We start from the raw sequence: 7,763 nt of genomic DNA, 5'->3' as shown, positions 1-7,763 counted from the left end.
CTGGCATATTGGCCGAGATGTCATCATCAAGGCCGAGGTGTGCATCACCTAGGCAGAGAGGTGTATCATCTTGGTCAAGATGTTATCATCTAGGCATCCAACATCTTTGATCCCTGCACCTAGCGATCTTGTTCCGGGACTGGTATGACCTAGACCGAGGTGTGGCATATCTAGGCCGAGGTGTGGTACAGCTAGGTCAAGTGTTATCCTTCCTAACCGAGATCATTGAGACCTTACTTGCCGAAGCCTATGTCCTAATCCAAGATCATTACCTGCCAGAGTGCCCATGCCACCTTACTTGTTGTATACACCTTGTCATACTCTTGTCTTGTCATTCTGTCACATTTTTTAGGATAGCCAACCAGTCATTGCCACGTGTCCCAACAGAGGGTTAAGTCAGCCTGCAGAGAGAGAAAACATATCATTTGTTATATCTTTGTCCTAGGAAGAGAGAGAAGCTCTAGGGAAGAGGAAGAAGTTCGTAGAGTGAGAGAGCTAGATTTCCAAGCTTGATCTTCACACCTTGAACCGTTAGATCCGTGTTTGAGGTTAGATTCTTGATCTACTCTTGTTATTCTTTATGTTGATCCGATCACATTGCATGATCTAGCATGATTCATGAGCCATGCATTGATTTAAAGCTTGTTTTAGAAAGAGAAAATGATGTTCTTGTGTTCTTGAAATAAAACCATGTTTTGATCTGAAAGTTTGTATCAAGATCCAGATTTTTGTGTTTGTTTTCATAAGATCTTCAAGTATGGGTACCCAGGTCTATGTTTTCGAACTCATCTCATGAAATCTCAGATTTTGAATAAAGAAGTTGTGATTTTAGCATTTATGTTCTTTATGTTCATGTTCTTCATGTTCTTCAAGGGAGGAAACCTAGATTTCCAGACTTCACTATTTCCCTAGGTGTGGTCACCGAGACCACTCTTGCCTAGATCTCACACCTAGGCCAAGCATCGTATCTCACCTTGGCCTACCTTGCATGATCACTTGCACCATTAGTCTATCTCGCATGCATACCTAGGCTAACCACTGCACATGGTACACCATTAGTCTATCTCGCATGCATACCTAGGCTGACCATGGTACACTATTACCGGCACCTTGTAACACCTCGGCAGGCAGCTGCACACCGAAGCCTAGGTAACCACACGTCGGCCAAGAGGTGTGGGACCTCGGCCAAGACCTCCCGGGTTCACCCAACTAAGTTATTTTTGCCTAGATCATTTCTGTGCATCCATTCCAAGACCTGGTTAGTACCCAGCATGTTTTCCCTAGATGAAAAATAGTGATTTAACTCCCAACATGTTTTCCCTAGATGAAAAACAGTGATTTAACTCCCAGTATGTTTTCCCTAGATGAAAAACAGTGATTTAACTCCCAACATGTTTTACTTTGTCTTGACTTGGTTTTGGAAAGAAATGCCGGGATCATTTCCATTCATGTAAAGCTTGTTTTAAGGATGCATTGCACAACCATCATTGAGCATTCCTTCTTGTCTTCTTGAAGTGCATTCAATAGACTTTATTATGTATTTGTAGGTCTTGGATCCTTGCCTTAATCCCTACACCCGAAGAGCTATGTGAATGGTATTTTTAATAAAGCTATGTTATAAAGTTTTGATAAAGCTTTGCTTCGTTTTGGAAAAATGTTTGATCAAGCATGAATGATTATCCCTAATTTTTGTATCAAGTATTATGTTCGTTTTGATGACATTCTTGGAAAGTCCTTAGTGCTAGGGGACTATAATGCAACTAACACCCTTGTTTGAGATATCTCCTTTGTCTTGCCACTGACGGTTTACTGCGTGGGTTTGTCCGAAATGTCATCCCTCATGTATTATGTAGATGTTATTAAACATCCCAAGAAGATTTGAAAGATTTGATTGATGAACTTGATTCATCCTATGTTTTGTTACAAGCTACAATATGTATTGTTTTGATAAAGATCTAGGATATCATTCATTCAAACCTTTATTAATTATATCATTCACTGAGTATCCAAGCTCACCCTCCCCTTTATATATATGTAGGTGGTGAGCAAGAAGGCGGTGACGCCTAGATGTTATTTGCAAGTTGTTTTGGATTCATTTTGCTAACCTCTTGAAGATTATGTTTCTTAGTTTTAATTCACTTCTTTTGTATATGTCGGCTTGAGAAACCTTTTGATCAAGATGTAATATGTACTCCATTTTATTTTGTATTCAAGTTGTAAAACCATGTTAAGATGTATGTCATTTCATTTGATCTATGCACAGTTCTTATGGACTACTTAGATTTAAATTTATTACTTCCGCACATGTAGGCCCCATATGTATACTCTGATTGTGTGTGAATCTTTGTAAGTTGGCCTTTGGTAATCTCGGATTACCGGCCATCACGGCACCATTCTACTAGGGCGCGAAATGGGGTCGTGGCAGATTGGTATCAGAGCACGAGTTCCTTATAGTACGTTATTCACACACACTTTTAGTCCTAAAGAGCATAGGATTTCCCTTAGAATGATATTAGGATTGCATCATATTGCTTGCTACTTGACAAGGTGTGTATTATCTCGGCATGATCATTTGTTACTTGCATATATGTCTATTTGTTCATTTTGTTTAAAGAGTCACACTTTGCATACTCCTAGCATCATGAGAAGGGGTAGACCTTTAGTTAGCTAAGATCAATCCGAGGACAGGTTAGACAGATTAGGAAGGTTGGTAAGAAGAGATGAGAATCCGACATCCGGAATTGTTTTGGGGCAAGGTAACTTTAGTTTTGGGACCAAACTTCTTTAAGGAGGGTAGACTGTAATAACCCACATTCATGTCTTAGACATGTTCAGGTGCATGTGCATGATTTCGACTTGTTAAGCTTGCATTTGTAGACTTAGACTTGTTTTGCCTAGGTAAAAGTCCCTGTCTTGTTTTGTGCTTATGTGATTTGCCTAAGTGTTGTATGCATGCTTTGTTCCTTCCTTGCTGTCTCAAGCCTAGGTCATGTCAAGCCTAGGTCATGCCAAGCCTAGGTTATGCTAAGCCTGGGTCATGCCAAGACTAGGTCATGTCAATCCTAGATCATGCCAAGCCTAGGTCATGCCAAGCCTAAGTCATGCTAAGCCTAAGTCATCTTAAGCCTAGATCACACCTTTGAACCTCTTACACCTAAGACCATCTTGGAACCACTTTGGTTGACCTCCACCTTCACCCTGGCATATTGGCTGAGATGTCATCATCTAGGCCGAGGTGTGCATCACCTAGGCAAAGAGGTGTATCATCTAGGCCGAGATGTTATAATCTAGACATCCAACATCTTTGATCCCTGCACCTAGCAATCTTGTTCCGGGACTGGTCTGACCTAGACCGAGGTGTGGCACATCTAGGCCGAGGTGTGGCATAGCTAGGTCAAGTGTTATCCTTCCTAGCCGAGATCATTGAGACCTTACTTGCCGAAGCCTATGTCCTAATCCAAAATCATTACCTGCCAGAGTGCCCATGCCACCTTACTTGTTGTATACACCTTGTCATACTCTTGTCTTGTCATTCTGTCACCTTTTTTAGGAGAGCCAACCAGTTGTTGCCACGTGTCCCAGCAGAGGGTTAAGTCAGCCGGCAGAGAGAGAAAACATATCATTTGTCATATCTTTGTCCTAGGAAGAGAGAGAAGCTCTAGGGAAGAGGAAGAAGTTCTTAGAGTGAGAGAGCTAGATTTCCAAGCTTGATCTTCACACCTTGAACCGTCAGATTCGTGTTTTGAGGTTAGATTCTTGATCTACTCTTGTTATTCTTTATGTTGATCCGATCACATTGCATGATCTAGCATGATTCATGAGCCATGCATTGATTTAAAGCTTGTTTTAGAAAGAGAAAATGATGCTCTTGTGTTCTTGAAATAAAATCATGTTTTGATCCGGAAGTTTGTATCAAGATCCATGTTTTTGTATTTGTTTTCATAAGATCTTCAAGTATGGGTACCCAGGTCCATGTTTTCGAACTCATCTCATGAAATCTCAGATTTTGAATAAAGAAGTTGTGATTTTAGCATCCATGTTCTTCATGTTGATGTTCTTCGTGTTCTTCAAGGGAGGAAACCCAGATTTCCAGACTTCACTATTTCCCTAGGTGTGGTCACCGAGACCACTCTTGCCTAGATCTCACACCTAGGCCAAGCATCGTATCTCACCTTGGCCTACCTTGCATGATCACTTGCACCATTAGTCTATCTCGCATGCATACCTAGGCTAACCACTGCACACCTAGGCCGGCCATGGTACACCCTTGCCGACACCTTGTAACACCTCGGCAGACAGCATCACACTGAAGCCTAGGTAACCACACCTTGGCCAAGACCTCGCGGGTTCACCCAACTAAGTTATTTTTGCCTAGATCATTTCTGTGCATCCATTCCAAGACCTGGTTAGTACCCAGCATGTTTTCCCTAGATGAAAAACCGTGATTTAACTCCCAACATGTTTTCCCTAGATGAAAAACAGTGATTTAACTCTCAACATGTTTTCCCTAGATGAAAAACAGTGATTTAACTCCCAACATGTTTTACTCTATCTTGACTTGGTTTTGGAAAGAAATGCCGGGATCATTTCCATTCATGTAAAGCTTGTTTTAAGGATGCATTGCACAACCATCTTTGAGCATTCCTTCTTGTCTTCTTGAAGTGCATTCAGTAGACTTTATTATGTATTTGTAGGTCATGGATCCTTGCCTTAATCCCTACACCCGAAGAGCTATGTGAGTGGTATTTTTAATAAAGTTATGTTATAAAGTCTTGATAAAGCTTTGCTTCGTTTTGGAAAAGTGTTTGATCAAGCATGAATGATTATCCCTAATTTTTGTATCAAGTATTATGTTCGTTTTGATGCCATTCTTGGAAAGTCCTTAGTGCTAGGGGACTATAATGCAACTAGCGCGTTTGTCTTGGAAAGTCCTTAGTGCTAGGGGACTATAATGCAACTGGCACCCTTGTTTGAGATATCTCCTTTGTCTTGCCACCGACGGTTTACTGTGTAGGTTTGTCTGAAATGTCATCCCCCATGTATTATGTAGATGTTATTAAACATCCCAAGAAGATTTGAAAGATTTGATTGATGAACTTGATTCATCCCATGTTTTGTTACAAGCTACGATATGTATTATTTTGATAAAGATCTTGGATATCATTCATTCAAACCTTTATTAATTATATCATTCACTGAGTATCCAAGCTCACCCTCTCCTTTATATATATTTAGGTGGCGAACAGGAAGGCGATGACGCCTAGATGTTATTTGCAAGTTGTTTTGGATTCATTTTGCTAACCTCTTGAAGATTATGTTTCTTAGTTTTAATTCACTTCTTTTGTATATGTCGGCTTGAGAAGCCTTTTGATCAAGATGTAATATATAATCCATTTTATTTTTTATTCACGTTGTAAAACCATGTTAAGATGTATGTCATTTCATTTGATCTATGCACAGCTCTTATGGACTACTTAGATTTAAATTTATTGCTTCCGCACATGTAAGCCCCATATGTATACTCTGATTGTGTATGAATCTTTGTAAGTTGGCCTTTGGTAATCTCAGATTACTGGCCATCACGACACCATTCTACTAGGGGCGGAATGCGGTCTTGACATATGCTGATTGTTGCTTTTTCTTGGCTCAGTTGATATGTTGTTCTTGTGCATTTTGTTAACATCTCAGCAGTCAGCTAATCTACTAATCTGGACTACATAATGGGGTGAGGATTGCTGCTTTGCAGTTGGAATGGTCTGAGGCTTCTTCATCCTCTTCTGGCTGTTGTGTATTTTGTATCAGCATTGGAGGTTGAAGGATCAAGCTCAAGTCTGAATGGTGGCTGTTGCTGTGAGGATTGGATCAGGCTCCTGGCTGGTGGCTGCTGTGATCTGTTTTGCTAATGTTGTGAGGAATGGAGTGAATCCAGGTGAAGTTTTGTATCACATATGGAGGTTGAAGGTGTAGGCTCAAGTCTAGTGGTTTGGTTGTTTGAATGGAGTTCATGGCAGCAAAGCTTCTGATTAGACAATGTATAGGTGGCTGTTTGTGAGGTGTGAAATAGGGAAGCTGAATGCAGCATTGCTGCTGTTCAGAGGCCTAATTTGTTTATTTTTTCTTCTCTGTCTCTTGGTTTCTCTGGATTGGTTTCTTGCCAATCTTGGGTCAAGTGCTAACAAATGATATTACTTCCTTAGCGGTGCCAACCTAGTTGGGATTGTTAAGGTTACCGGTGATGCTTTTTGCACTTCCCGCTTTGTTAATGTAAGTTTTATGCTTGTATTGCTTTCTTCATCAATAAAGTTCTTTTTGCTTATCCAAAACAAAAAAATAAATCGAATGGTCATTCTTGAAATTATATTTGTCGTCCATTTTTTAAAACAAATATGATATCAAACTTATAACTACTGATGTCAAATCATCTTGATTTTTACATGAATATTCTACTCAATGAGTCATAAAAAATGTATGATTCAGATCACCGAAATCAGTCCTAAAATTGGTCTATCAAGCGCAAACACTCTCTCAATGTATTGACCCAAATTTATTTATAAAAATAAAATAAAATAAAGTCATTGCATTAATTAATTGAGTGATATTCACATTGGCCTGCTGTCTAAAATTATGTGCATAAATGATCTGATTTTGTAATTTTTAAAAAAGTTTCCGTTTTCAAAAAATTATAAAATTTTAGGGGGACTTACGTGTAGGTCCCAATATGTTGACTTATTATCCAATAAGTCTTATGATAATTAATGACTTTTTTTTACCAAATACTATTAAAAAATATCCCTAACTGTTAATTTTTAGCAACAGTTTATAAATTGCCAAAAAAAAATATCACTAATTATAAGTTTTAGCGACAGTTTTAAAAAATATCACAAAAAAAGTCGCTAATTTTCAATTTTCAGCAACAAGTTTGAAAAATTCATCATAGAAAAAGTCACTAATTGTAAGTTTTAGCGACAATTTATAAAAATCATGACAAAAAAAGGTCACTAATTGTCAATTTTTAGCGACATATGCAAAAAAATCGTCACAGAAAATTATTTTACTATGACTTATTTTCAATAGGACTTGATGGGAATTAAGTCTAACTATTAGGACCTATTGATAGTTTACCTAAAATTTTAATATGTTGTCCCCATATGAGTCTAGCATGTTTCATAACAATTTCAAAATTTAAGGATGAGTATTTATTTTGTGAAAATTCACGAACTGATTGGTGTCTATTTAGTATTAAAACAAAATTTCGGTATTGGGTTTTGAGTGTTTAGACCATGACTTGAGATAAGATTTATTGGGCATAGTTTAATATATAATTGGGTCATGTTTGGCTTATGGATGAAAATTTAATTCAAAACCCGTGACTTAGAATCAATTTAATTTGAGTATATATATGTATAACAATATAAGTCATGTTTAACTGTTTAATCATTTTTAATTTTGTGAATGATAGGGACCACCTTGAAAGTTGCTATTATTTATTATATAGGATTATAATAAATATTTGAAAGTCAAATTTATGGTATGTACCATATGGTGAAAAATTATATATTTTTGTAGTGAATAAAAAGGAATATATTTTTGTAATGAGTAAAAGATTATATTTTGTAATGTATAAAAATATTATATTTTAATGATGGGATAAAATTATATCACTTTATAATTTATGTTACAAAATTTTGAGATATTATTACCATGTATTTTGTATTAATTTGTGGGGCAATTCTTAAGTGTGCAAATCCATAAATATATGTAAG

Source organism: Camellia sinensis, chromosome 9 (genome assembly GCF_055761805.1).
Source record: "Camellia sinensis isolate YWXY chromosome 9, ASM5576180v1, whole genome shotgun sequence".
NCBI classification, from domain to species: Eukaryota; Viridiplantae; Streptophyta; class Magnoliopsida; order Ericales; family Theaceae; genus Camellia; species Camellia sinensis.
Note: the sequence above shows the minus strand (reverse complement) of the source record.